Source organism: Helicoverpa armigera, chromosome 21 (genome assembly GCF_030705265.1).
Source record: "Helicoverpa armigera isolate CAAS_96S chromosome 21, ASM3070526v1, whole genome shotgun sequence".
Classification (NCBI taxonomy): Eukaryota; Metazoa; Arthropoda; class Insecta; order Lepidoptera; family Noctuidae; genus Helicoverpa; species Helicoverpa armigera.
In genome coordinates, this window is record NC_087140.1 from 1,915,576 (window position 1) to 1,930,747 (window position 15,172).

General features: G+C 36.8%; 1 protein-coding gene across 2 annotated transcripts in view; it reads right to left on the bottom strand.

Annotated features, from left to right (window-relative positions):
* Positions 1 to 8,386, bottom strand: part of LOC110375912 (cGMP-specific 3',5'-cyclic phosphodiesterase) — a 122,480-nt gene extending 114,094 nt beyond the window's left edge. For both annotated transcript variants that reach the window (XR_010277516.1, XM_064040048.1), the window contains exon 1: positions 8,142 to 8,386. The gene's annotated coding sequence lies outside the window, so the exon portion shown is untranslated. The remainder of the gene's footprint in view (positions 1 to 8,141) is intronic.
* Between the last annotated feature and the right edge of the window lie 6,786 nt (positions 8,387 to 15,172).

Sequence of the window (15,172 nt, forward strand, 5' to 3'; positions counted from 1 at the left end):
ATATTATGTACACCAATATATTTTTCTTATTATCAAATGCACAGCGGTAATAGGTAGTAACTGAAGTAACTAAATTCAGTGATTATCTATCCCATTACCAATAACGTCATTGTGCTGTGACGAACATCCCATTGTTTAGTATTTTTCCTTAAAAGTTCAAAGTTTATAACAATTGTTCACATTTTATGTTGATAATAAATTAATTAATGACTGTAGTTACTTTTATTACAAAATATTTAAGTACGCTTTTGTGTAATTTTGACTCAATTAAATAATTTAATTTCAAACCATTTCGTAAAACCGATATATAAATAAATCCTCCTTTTTGGTAGTCGGGTAAAAACAACGCCGAAACTACCTGTGGTTAAAACTTCAGATAACTACAGGAACTCCCTAACTCCTATAAATACGTGCCGTATCTTTGACTAACTTCGAAACCAGGCACTTGACCTGTCTATATCATTTACCAAATTTATAATATTCCACGAGCCAAATGTATGTCCGCTTCTCCCGCGTTCACATCCTAAACCATTGAACCGATTTGATTTGGTATGATATTATATGCAGGTAGCCTAAAGTCTTACTGATCATGAATCTGTTTTATTCTGTTTACAATCTAAAATAACTAATAAATCTACAAAACTAAAAATACAACATAAAATTGATATGAAGAAATTGAAATATGAGGGCAGTAAACAAAACTTTGATGAGGTATACCAGGAAACAAATCTAAATAACGCTATGAACAACTTTATTCGTATTATAAAACAGCTGATCTTAAATAATTCTATAAAACGACTAATTCCCAGAACTAAATTCATAATCAAACCTTGGATCACTACAGGCATGTTGCGTTGTATTCGTACTAGAGACAGAATGCACAAAAAGTTAAAATTGAATACAAATGATGTTATCCTAAAAATATCATACATACGATATCGAAACTTTTGTAATAACTTATTAAAAAGACTTAAAAAACAGTACGAAAGAGATCAGCTAGTTATGTCAAAGAACAATTCAAAAAAGTTATGGTCAACTATTAAAACAATCACCAATAATAATAATAAAAAGTCATTACCTCTTCAACTACTGAGTTCAGAAGAAAATCCCATAGAATCGATCAACAAATGTAATGAATACTTCTCAAACATTGGTAAACAATTATCGGATATGATTCCCTCTCTCATTCCTGACTTTAAGAAGACTGCTATACCCCCAGTCAATACATTTGTTCTTTTACCTACTGATCATGACGAAGTTGAAAGAGCTATTCTTAAACTAAAAAATGACTGTGCCCCTGGGTGGGATGAGATCAGTGCTGAGGTATTGAAAGTGCTCTCTGCAACAATAACCCCAGTGTTAACTGATTTAATTAATCGTTGTTTCTTATCTGGAATATTTCCTACAGCACTAAAAAAAGCCTTAGTTCTGCCGATTCATAAGGCGGGAGACAGAGACAGCGTCAGTAATTACAGGCCCATTGCCATACTGACAACATTATCCAAGATATTTGAACGCCTTATTAACAAGAGGCTAACCAAATACCTTGAAGAATACCACTTACTATCAAATGCACAATATGGTTTCAGAGCAGGATGCTCAACCAACAATGCCGTACTTGATCTAGTCACCTTTGTAGTGGATAATCTGGACAATAAAAAGAAGTGTCTAACAATATTTTTAGACCTCGCCAAGGCCTTTGACGCTGTTTCTGTTCCTCGCCTTGTGCAAAAACTCGAAGACCTGGGCATCAGAGATATTCCACTAGCATTATTAAAAGACTATTTAAATAATAGAACACAATCGGTAAAGATTGGTGACTACATAAGTAACGAACTGCCGGTTGTTTTCGGTGTGCCGCAGGGCAGTATTTTGGGTCCCAGTCTTTTTCTCTGTTACATAAACGATCTTTGTAACCTCAACATTAACAACTGTCGCATCTTTGCTTATGCAGATGACACTGCCTTAACCTTTTTTGCAGACTCTACTGATCAACTTTTCAATAGTGCCCAAAATGGATTTAACACAGTATGTCACTGGCTTTCTTCTAATCTCCTCACCTTAAATGAAACAAAAACTAATTACTTACTTTATTCCATGCTAAATCGACCCCAACTATTTGATTCATCACACAATCTCATTGCCCATAGATGTAATTTTCCTCCTATGCCTATCTGTAACTGTCTCAAAATTAACCCCACTAAATGCATCAAATATTTAGGAATCGAAATTGACGCCCGCCTGACTTTTGAAAATCATATAACATCTCTATCCCAAAGAATACGGAAACTAACTTACATTTTTAAAGACCTTCGTGACGTGGCTGAGAGGCAGACTGTGATGATGGTCTACGAGGCCTTAGTCCAGTCCATTATATCCTATTGCATCACCACATGGGGTGGTGCTTGTAAATCTAAACTGATAACCATTGAAAGAGCTCAGAGGTTGATACTAAAGGTGATTCTATCAAAGCCTCGATTATACCCCACTACAAAACTTTATGAAGAGACTGAAGTGTTAACTGTGCGACAACTGTACATCATGATGACCCTACTTCTTAAACATAAAAGCATTTCCTTAGACAGAATAAAACGCATAGCCCTTACCAGAAGAAATTACGCAGTTTGTGAGGCAACTGCCGTGAACACTGCTCTTGCTCAAAGATTTTTCGCTTATAGAGGAAATATGATCTATAATAAGATAAATACTCACCCTAGTCGATTCTCAAAAAAATGAGTGTAAGAGGAAACTCAAGGAATGGTTACTAAAACTGAATTATATGGAAACTGAAAGAATAATTGAACACCTAATTTAAGAGAATGATACTCTACGTGGTTTAAGCTCACCCACTGAAACTAACACACACCACACATACAGGCACACACAACAGACACACACACCACAAATACACAACGCACACCCACAACACACTTTATATTAAGTAGACTGATAAGTTGATTGGCAATTGTGACACTAGAATTTTGGGGGGCCTGGAGTGCCAAGATACAGGCTTAGGCTTAGTTTGGACTCCAGATCTCCCACAAATTACAAATCAATCCCTGTCAAACTGTACTAAGAAATGTACCTACCTATAAGTACCTTAATATTGTAATTTGTGGAGATGAAAATAAATGAATTTATTATTATTTTGGTTTTAAACGATCGTTTTCTCAGGTTTTAATTTAAACCTGGTCTTTTTAGGATCTTACGGGCAAAGCCAAAGTGAGATCCTAATACTAATACTATTGGGTTTGGGAAGTTTGTTGGTTGTTCTGTACTGCATTAAAGTTATTATCTAAATCTAGTTGCAAAAATTTTCTGACAATACGGCATGTGTTGAGGATAGCTGCTTTCTGTAGAGTGAGGTAAGTATATTTGGAGAGATCAAGTGCGGCAAAACTATTAAAAATTTGTTTCGGGACTACACCTGTGGTAGATATTATTATCGGGACTATTGTTACTCTATTCATTTTCCAAACTCTAGTTATTTCTTCTTGCAATTCTGTATATTTCCTTATTTTTTCTGTGATTGTTTTTTGAATGTTGTTAGTGTTTGGGACGGCTATGTCAATGATGAATGTGTGTTTCTTGGTTTTATCTACCAGTGTGATATTATTATTAAAGTCTGAAAGGATATGGTTCTTTTTATCCGGGCCGAACCGCAGGAAATTACTAGCCTATGTTTAAGTACCTATGTTTGTATACATATGTCTATGTTTGTATGGCTATTAATCTTCTTATTATATTATCAAGCGTTTACTTGATAATTTCATTTTGTACATAATATTTTGAATGAGGAAATGACTCAATGAGTTACGGAATTTTCCTGTTTCAGTTTATCAACTTATGTCTGTTGGTGTTCGTCTAATAAATGAACGGGGATCAAGTTATTTGTCCTTATTTTTATGATAGCTCTTTGTTTGTCTACACAGCAGTCTACGCACACACTGAAAACTAAACAATCGACTGACAGTTGATCCTATGGTAGACAAAAAAAAATCAGTCTGATGCCGGCTAAGCACCTAATCTTTGTAATCTGGGCCCCGATTCTCCTAATTTTACTTAAGCGCCATTCGATTGACGTTCGACTCGATTCGACTGATATCCAATCCCGAGTCGATTACGATTGAAGCGTATGTGGCATTCCGCTATTTTGTCTTTGAAAGAAACGTTTTTATCCTTTTCTGTCATTCAATAATGAATCATTTTATCTGCAAATGATTTACGATTGCAAAATGATTGTACAGCAAACTACCGTATAGACCAAAATCATCAAAATAGCAGACCAATCGCACACCAATCAAATGTCAATCGAATACGATTGGTCTTTTATTAGTAGCAGAATGCCCGATATGGTTAAAACTGCTATTACGATCATATTGCGATTCGATTTATATTCGATTTTGACATTATTAACTTAGGAGAATCGGGGCCCTGCATGCTACGATTCATCTTCATACTTATTTATGAGCCCAAACAAACTATCGGCCGAGTAAAAGTTTGCAGTGTGTGTACTCTTATACTATAATGTTGCGATAATCAAGATTTATTTGTGACGGACAGACAACAGACGCTTTGTCCTTGTACCTACCTAGCTGAATTCTCAACATATTTGGGAACGTTTGAAATTCCTGACCTGACGCAAGAATGTACTCAGGCTGGTTAACCAATCAGATTGCTCGACAATTAGGCATGCTTTAGTTAAGGTCGTAAATATTTTTAAGAATACATTGGTAAGTTATCAAGCAAATTCATAGGTTTTTATTACATGTAGACCTATCACAGGTTCTAAGGCAATCTAGGTGCACAGTTTTAAGAAGAGGGTCTTATAGAGAAAAATATAGGTAATAATGTTGACTCAATTCACAAACTTTCCGTTGTCAACGGAAAATAAAAACATTTTGTAGTTTTGTATTTGAATGTTATACATGTGTCATCTACGGATATGCTTTAGGGAAATATGAAAAACCTCGATTCACCAACTTGTAATCTAATTCTAATTTATTTTTGCTTTTTTCTTCATAAAAAGAAGACATTTTAAAAATATAAGCCTGCTGATCAAAACAACTGAGATAATTCACAACGTTAGTTCCAACACTTCTAACCACATCTAACACTCATATTATTCATACAAGCCATACCAAAACGGGTTCAAAATTAATATCTACGAAAACAAAAGACACATTTGCATACAATATCACATGTTATGAAAACCAAATAAAGTGCTGCTAATCATCTCATGGCATCCTTGTTGATAGCGGCAGAATACTGCGGTTTTCCCAAGCTATTGTACTAAGTTTCATTAAGGATGAGGAATTTATAGATTGTTGCTTTTGTACCAGACAATATTATTTACCATCTTTACTGTTATTTTAAGCTGAAGCGTTCCTTTGTTTGTATGTACAAGCTGGACTTTGGAACTACAGGAGCAATTTAGAACTTTCTTTCGATGTCAGATAGCCCATTTAGGGCTAGGCTTCCCTAACATACTTGGCAGTCGTTACGGGTAGTCAGAAGCCAGTAAGTCTGACACCAGTTTAACCAAGGGGTATCGGGTTGCCCGGGTAACTGGGTTGAGGAGGTCAGATAGGCAGTCGCTTCTTGTAAAGCACTGGTACTCAGCTGCATCTGATTAGACTGGAAGCCGACCCCAACATGATTGGGAAAAAGGCTCGGAGGATGATATGGATGACATAACCACAGTGTCAATATTCCATACATGTCGGTTTTCACACCAGGACAAACATTATTATAGTTAGCAGATAATATCCGTTATGTGTACGTGACAACTGAATGTTATGGCATTACACCCACAAAATAGGAAATCCCATGCCGGGAATATTTCCCTTGGGCTGGTTATTGGTTTATTTAGTCCTGTGAGATTAGACATTGTGGAGTCTGGTTAATATTAAAGGACAAAGGGAATCTGCGGATAGGCAAATGTTATGATAACAAAATGCTTGTAGTACTTTCTTGATGAAACACCTGCATATAATATATGAAACTTTTGCACTGACTACCCCGTTTGTCGCTGACGATTTGAGAAATCTCTGACACTAAGGCTTGATAGGTGATTAAACCTGAAGCTCACTTGATAAGATTAAGAAGAATAAACTTAATGAAGTTCTAATCCTGACCTATTAAGACGAGACTGATATAGACAGTAAAAAAAAACGAACATGAAAGAACAGTTTGACGAATCCCAGATGACAACTAAGGTGACAATATTTCAACAAATCACAAAACTGAACCAGGTCATAAAACACAAAAGGTTACTAGTATGAATTGTTAAGAAAAACACAGCGTGTCAGTATAACCGCAAGTAGTATGAGTCAACTAAAGGAAATTGGTCATTGTGGTCGGCGCGTATTTACGCTCGGACATCTAACCGACACGTTAACTTAAGCTGTAGACAGAATAGGCGTTAAACGCGTAGTTACTCGTATAGAGTGATAGTTCAACCTAGGATCCGCGAATAAAAGAACGTAAGCATAAAATTTCTTACTTTTTTGGGCCTTGCAAAAAGGTAAAATTTGTAACAATTGCTAGAGCTTTATTAAATCATCATTGAATATGTTTAGCTTTTGGTAACCTAAAAACATTGTTAAAGGTTTTAGGTAAAGTAAAAATATTATACCTAGGTGCTTGTGTGTTTTTAGTTTTGATAAGTCCGGTTTTTTATTTATGAAGCCATCTACATAGTTTAGTCTTTTTAAGTTTGGATATTGCATTAGCCCAATTAGGCTATATTTGAAAACAAACCTCGAGTTATTAAATCTGAACTAAACACCCTCTCCTCTTTTGAGCATATCTCTTAACACCCACTGTGTACATAGCCTTAGAGGAGACCACTTAGATACACACGAGTTGTAAATGTAACTACAATACATATCGAGACGATGTTCAGAGCATTTTTTGCAACTAGACCAATATTAGTCTAGAAAGCAATCTCAAAAAACCCAAGAGTTAGCTTTTAGAAACAAAATTACAAACTTCTTGAAGACACGAAATATTTTGATCAGAGAAATAAGTAAAGCCTTTAATTTAATGTAGAAGATCATAATGATATCAAAAACAATAATAGTGTCCTAAAGAATGATAGGTGAGGAAGGATACAGTCATCTTACGACTGTCACCTCCCAGTGACAGGGGTCAACCACAGAAGTTTCTCATTGTGAACCTTGGCAAACGTTGGACCAACAATTTGTCATCATTCATTCAAGGGCTATGGCCTTTAACCCTATAAGATTTAAGTCTTGATATTAATAAATCTTACAGGATACAGCCTTGGAAGTTTTGATGAATGAACAATTATGTTTCGCAATCAAAATTTTGATTACATCCCTGTTGTAGTAATACATTCAGACGAAATTGAAAACCCCCTGTGAGAACTTCATTGTATGGAAATTCAAGTTTGGAACTTGCGAATTGATTTAATCATAGAACTAAATGAATTTTCCAATTCTTCATTTGAATTTTCTGAATGGGGTTCATAAGCCCATGCTATATTGGGTTAAAAAAATTGTGGGAAAATACATCTTTCACACATTTTTGTAGCTTACGGTAAAAAAATAATGTAACATGTTATGACCGACATAAAGCCTGAAAACTGGGGTATCGTAACAAAGAAAATTTTAGGAGCATGACTGACCTTCGGTACAGGAAAATTGTGATTACCGAATGTATAACTTTTACGTACCTATATTGTTACCTACATAATGTTTGTTATTACCGGTAGCTTTAACTCCAATATTCCCTTTGTCTTTATCGTCAGGACCCCGTGTCTGAGGGCTCAAAATAAACGGCACTCTTTTATTTATATTTGTCAAAGGGATTGTGGCTTTAGTCTTTACTTAGTCTCTTTGTGTAACTAGTTAGCAAGTTTGAAATAATCAGTAAGCCTTTCAATTAAGCGTGTTTCAGTTGTTTCTCATCAAAGCAGGTCCAGGTAATAACAAACAAATCAATATTCCTGTAGACGGTTCAATATTCTTCATAACCTTTATAAAGTAAGCAGCATTAAGTCGGTGACATAACACACTTGCGTCTACTCACTACTCATCTAAGGAATCATCTACCTAAAAGCAACAGTCAATAAGTACTGCCAATCATATAATAACATCTACGATCCGACTACTTACTTCCACTGAAAATACTGTTTAGCCCTCGAACATTCAGATACAATCGCCTCCGAACTTAAGCTCACGATTATGACGTCACTGAGTAAGGAACAAAACACTACCCACCAAATAGGTTTCCACTAGCAATTTAATTTAGCAATCTTTATTTTCAACACGCGGTTTGGACGAGGAGAATGTTTGGACGGGCGACGTGCGCTCCGTAACGCGTCCCGCGCCAGACTGAAGCCTCCGAGGTGAGCCGGGCCAATAGTGCCCCCCTTCCCCCCGCCGAGCCCGCCCCGCCCGCCCAGGCACACGCGCCTCGCTACCACAGCGCATAGACTAGATAACACAGATGAGATAAGTGCTGAAGACCTTGGTGGTCAGCTTAAAACCGATATTATATTAATGTTAAATTGCTTTCTAGAACTGACGACAGGAATGAAACAGTGCTCAGAGGCCATCTCATGCCACGGCTATCTGTGATTGCTTGATTGATGATCTCACTCCCATAATCCACTAATCTTGGCATTAGAGATATGATACCGCACGTACAATAGTGCGTAGTATAAAGAAGATCTAATAAAACGTGACTACAACAAACGTGATCGTAATTGATTTAATTGTTAATAAATAAAGATGCAATATTATTTATTCTATTCAATAGTTAATGATGATGATGGTGATTTTCTTAGCAGATAAGTTGTTATTTTATTTATCTGTAGAGTAAATCACAATAAGAATTTCATTAACATGAATTCTTATTTAATTACATAATTCATGGCTTCTGCGATTTCAAGTAGGAAAATTATACATTAGCAATTTCCTATTCAACATAACTTCAGCTTCTACGTCAATAACATCCTGACGGTTATTAAAAATGCGAAAGTATTTTTTTTATATGTCACGCTAAAACTACAGAACCGATTCAAAAAACAAGGAACGCTGAAAGTGTGGGGCCTGAGAAAGAACAAGGGATACTTTTTATCTGAACGTGGGAAGAAGTATCCTCTAAGAAGCGGTCGAAACTGCGGGAAATCAAAATAAAAAACAATATATAACATAACAAGCAAGTATATACCTCAATAGTTACCTTTTGAAAGGTTTATAAGATTTGTTTATAACTTTTGAAAAACATGTAGTACCTAAAAGCGGAAAAGCACTGCATACTTTTCCCTAAAAGTAGGTATTAGAACGAGATCAATGTTTATCACATCAAGATAGTATATTAAGGATCTAATCTTACAACAAACAAAAACAACGGCCTGCTTTATCATTACATAATCCGTGAGTAGGTAAATACCTTTTTATGGGAAATCATCAAATAACCCCTCCCGCTGTGGGTGCAGCTTGAGTGTCAGACTCTTACTGACTAAAACCCACCACCAGGGCCGCGGTAACTCTTTCGAACAATCCCACAGCCTGCAGGGAGTAGGTAGATACCTAACGACCTGTCTATCCTCTCTGCGTCAGTTAATCTGTGGTACGCTCTAAGTCGCAATGTTTTTGATCAGGCTCAAAAGAATGTTACATTCGTGAAACAATTAGCTTTACGTGGCTATTTTCAGAAAAAAATAAAGTGATAGCATTCCAAGATATCGTTTGGGGTGTTAATAAACTGATAGCATTCCTAAATATCGTAAGGGCGTTATTGTGACTGTAGGTACAGTTGACACCATTGATATACTTACCCACTTACTCAGCATTAGGTATTTATATTTCTGTTACTGGCTCTCTTTTCAATTGTTAGTTGATATACTTTTGTCAATTATAGGGACTTTTAGTTGTACTTTCTTCAATTTTAGGAACATTTTAGGGATTAATAACCATAAAAAGTTGGGTGTACAGCTGAACCGATTTTAATGTTTTGTACACAGATAATCTAGTGTCTGAGAAAGGACACAAACTATGTAGTTTTAATTCGGATGCGGGAAGTAATTCCTTCCAATCGCGAGTGGAACCGCGTGGAACAGTTAGTTCTAACTAAACCCTAGAGTAAGTACATTTCTAGTAAGTACCATACTTAGTTCGTTAACCAGGCAAACTTCGGGACACTACCGAGAAATACGGAAAATCCCCACAATATTAGTTCCACGTGGCTCTTCACTAAGAATATAAACTAAATCTCAACAGTGAGAACATTAATAGATTATGAGCCAAAAATATTCCTTAAATCTATCTTAACCTCTAAGGGATGTGTAACAAATTTTCCCCCCAAAAATCTCATTTTATCAGTCCCCGGGGGAGAAATAAATGATACATAGTTGATACGGGGGAAAGTTTTTCAAAGTCATTATGATGTTGCGTGGCACTCATGCCTCTGGGAGACGATGAGTTAACACTACAGTGAGGTCGGAGAAACTTTTTAAAAATTATCTACATGAATGACATTTATAAGCGTAATTTGATACACTTGCATTTTTTGTTGTTTATGGCGGCTTTTCAGTCAGCATATGTTGAATGTTTTAAGCGGCCGCCCGGCCGTACAAGAGTAGGTATACCTACTATTTATTTGGACAGCTAATTTAACCACTTGGCTGCGACATATACCTTCACGGCATAAAAGTAATTGGTATACCAAAACATTATATTTTATTGTCTCCCTGTATGTTCGTTCCGGCTTATCTCGGCTTGACCGATTTAGACGGGTCTTCCACAACCAGACAGCTGATGTAACAAGTAGTAACTTAGGCTAGTTTCCATCAGGGTGCTGAAAGTAAGTTCCCCTTGGGGGCGTGTAAAACCATGAAACAGCTAGAAATACCTACATACGTGTTTAAATAAAAGGAAAAAAGGTTTTATTTGGATAACCAATAAAAACCTACAGGTACTAAACAATCCATCGTAAAGCGCTTCATAAAATAGCGAACCTTTACTTTAAATTTTACCCTCGATCGGCTGCAGCGCTTTACGTCCGTGACCGAGAATATATTGACACAAGTTCAATGGTTTACGACTGATTTTATTTAGCTGCTGAAATTGCTTTTAGGTAATGTTCAGTGCAGTTTTCAGTTGTTCGGAATATATTGCTCTGGGGACTTTTTTGATGCGAGTGTGTAGTTTCTTCGGAGTCAAAAACAAAAGAAGGTACCGACTTCAATAGGCTATTTTATTCAGTTTAGAGTGAGCTTCACTTATCTACTACTGATGATTTTTCTAACTAGCTTCAAATGGGAAGTACTCCGTGTTTCAAGACAAAAGGTAGCATTCATTGATACAAGGATATTTATCTCTAAAAGAGTAGTTCAAATCGGATTAGTGGTTCCTAAGAGTAGCGCTGTCAAGCAAACAAACATCTTCAACTATGCTTAACCACTTATCTGTCCATGATGCAGACACAAGGGTTAAACAATGTGTATTTACCACATATGACTCATGGGAAAGGTAAGCTTTTAATATTAGTATGATCACTTAAAATGAAAAGGGTGAAGGACACAGCATTTCTTCCATTCTCTTTACCAACTGACACTCGATCAGCGCAGGTATTTCACAAAATTTCTTTGGTCCTACTCATGTTTCCTCACTCAAATGAGAAAAAAATTACTCAACTTTCCCAAACATAGGAAGACATAGTCCTGGCACATCCAGACTCATGCAAATTTTAAGTTGGCGACTCTCCAGCCAAGTTTGATGTGAGAAAACAAATAACTTGGTACATTTGCTTTATTGCTCGCAGGGTAATCTGGTGAGTAAGTAGCCTGTTCATTTCATTATGTTGTAACTTGAGGTACTTAGCTTAGAAGAGCAAGGTTTTCAATTCAACAATCGCAGGATTACTATATGTTATTTAGTTTCAATAAGACTTCCATGTTGGTAAATTTATTATCTTCATTGATCTAGAATGGAACCTACCACTGTGAAAAACAACTCTTACGACCCAAAAAATACTAAGGCATTGATAAGCCTAAGTACTTAGGGCCTAAGTGTGCCGGAACAAAAGAAACAAAATTTTTTGGCAGTAAAAGTCTGACACTCCCTCCCACTGCACTAACAGCGGGACGTTATGATGAGTTTCTGCAAAACAGGGGACGGCTAATATTCATAAGCTACAATAGAAGTGTTTAAAATGGAGAAAAAAAAATCCTGAATTAAATCCCACAATTTAGAATCACATGTCAAACCAAAACTAATTAACGATTAAAGACACTAACATCGACTGCAGGGTGTTAACTTATTTCCCATAACGTTGGGTAATCTCCCCGGAGTAGCGGTACCTCCACGGTCGAAGCCAACGTCTCTTTTATAGCAGTTTTACGATCATATAACCTTTGCTTTGGCATTTTCTATCTGGCTGTTAGAAATATTCTAGTCCAAGTTTCACTGTCCTGACTTTGAATATAGGTCAAAGTTTATGACTATATTTTATCAGTCCGTTTTCATACCCGTCCGAAGGAGTTCAATGTACATCGCTGCATACATTCTAAGATTTGCCCAAGCAATAACTACTCATTAACGTTTGTTTTCAATGAACGTGATTAAAGACTGAATTTTGACATTGGCTCCGTATAAATTACTAGCTGTTACATAGTATACATGCGCGGCTGAAACCGTGGGAAAATGGCTAGATACGTCCAATCCCTAATCTCAAAACAGCAGATAGATTATAGGAATCAGTTAACTGTCAAAAAGATGATACCCATCCAAATTGACATACGTTTTATGTTACCTCGTAAGTCAAGAAACCTTCTTCATAACTATCCCTTTAATTTGCCTTTCTATAAAAACACTATTTCCATCTACACAAACCACTTCTGCCGATGCAAGTACCGTGAGAAACAACAGACGGTGCTGCGTAGGAAGATTACCTTTTCTCCATCAAAACAATCTACAGTTCTATAGCAAGACTTTTATAGCCTGCGTGGGTTAGCTAAGTATACCTCAGTACCTCTAGTACTGAAGTTTTCTTAGAATAACTCGAAAACATATTTTTTTGCAGCGCACTTTGTTGGGAAGTAATATTGTAAATGGTATGTCGTGGTTTTGTGTTTTTGTTTGGTAATAGTAGATGGGCTTAGATATTATTTTAGGCAAATAGAGGAGCTCATGGCTAAGTAACAGCTATACAATCATAAGGTGTAATGCTTGGGGCGGTAGGACCGTTGGACTGGACAAGCCCTGGCTGTTGTCGTTATGGGTAGAAGCCAGAAAGTCTGAAAACAAATCTTACTAAAAGGTGTCGGGCTACCCAGTTAACTGGATTGAGGAGATCATATGGGCATTTTCTCCATGTAAAAACTGGTATTCAGGTGCTTCTAGTTACCTACTTTCTACCCAAATGAAGAAGTTTCATAATTAAAATAATTCACAGGTACTCCCATCACTTAAGATCTGTAACAATTCCCATTGAAAGTATCTACGTAACTGTAAAGTTGTAACCAAAATCTCCACGTATTCTCGTATCGCGAGTCTCGACTAACGACTTGCTAACTTTTGTACTGAAAACTTTGTGCCGACGATTATCCGCTGTCATTCCGAACCTTCAGATAGGTGGGATGTGTAGCCACAGGCACCTAAGAGTGTATTAACCTTTTAAATATATGTATTTAGTAATCTGTGCTGACATAATCACTGTGACAGTTATTGTGTCTGTCTTTCGCGCTTTTACGTCAAAACCAATTGAACCAATTTGGGTGAAATTCAGTACCAAGATAATTTAAAACCTGAGAGAGCATAGGATACTTTTTATTCGGGAATGGAAAGTCGGTCTTTCGGGACGTAGTTGAAACGTACAAACAGCTAGGTGTTCCCCGCAGTTAAAACGGCTGAACCGATTTGCATGATTCCAGTGATGATGATTCAGAAACCGTGTTTTGATTTATAACTTCAAAACTTTAGAAGATGTAAATTTTTCCGTCCACCGAGTATACAGCCAACTTCAAAAAGACTAAACTTGACACGGCATCCAAGGTCCTATTCTCCTACCAGGTAGCCTACAAACCTATTGACGTGCCCGTGACGTCACGGCCGCGCCTCTCCCCGCGTGTCACAGCGCTATACTTGGAAACACAAACAGTTGGTGTACGCGGAAGCCGGCCTTGATCGTTCAGCGAAATTCTATGGCCTAATTTAATGGCTTTTTTTAGTTCAGGGTTTATCTAGATGGGCTAGTTTGTATTCTTTTTGTGCTGGGTTAGTAAAGGAGTATTTTAAAGTTCCTTAAGGGGACCACTTTACTGGGACTTGTTGCCCGTCTATTCGCTTTCAGGCTGTATATCAAGAACCACTGCGATATACAGTTGAAATTGTCAGTTGCAGACGATGTGTTTCTGTTGCTGCTACAACTACTGAACAATATAGTAAGACATTCTATTCTACTCTTACAAACCAGATTAATACAAGTATATAGATAAATACGCCCACAGTTAAGGCTTGTTCTGACTTTACCGTGCCGCAGTTTGAATTTTGTGAATAATTTTTGTGACACGAATAAACTCGAGTAAAGCGAGTTTACTACTGAGTAAAGGAAAACATGTTGTGGAAACCTGAAATTTGTAAATCTAAAATTTCCAACCCATCTTGAGCATGCGAGGTTTCATTCCTTTTCTGCATGACAAGAGGCTTATTATAATGATGATAATTTATTTTTCAGTTACGATTGATTGTCCGAACAATGTGAAACGACACAACATAATAGGAACAGAGAAACGATATTCGATAAACGATCCGACACAGTGTGCACGCAACCTTAGAGTGGGCGTTTTATAAGCTTCTCCAAACACTGTCGAACGTTAAAATTAATCTCTGCAAAATGGCTGAAAAGAGGCAAAACACACAGCCGTTACTGATGACAATAGAAACCTTTTGAACGAGGGCATCAAAGAACTGCCTCATGAATCTTCGAGCTGGACGCTTTTGATAGCAATGGACGATATCATGCGCCTTTGTGTGAATTTAAATTCGCCCCATTTTGATAAATGGTTCGAATAACATTGGGTTTGAGTTCTGTATTGGGTATGACGCCCTACACTAGAGCGTCGTGAATGGTTTGTTATTTTGGTAAGCTTTAAAGGGAACTCTGATTAGATGTCCCTCTTGCGGGAAGTATAGACATA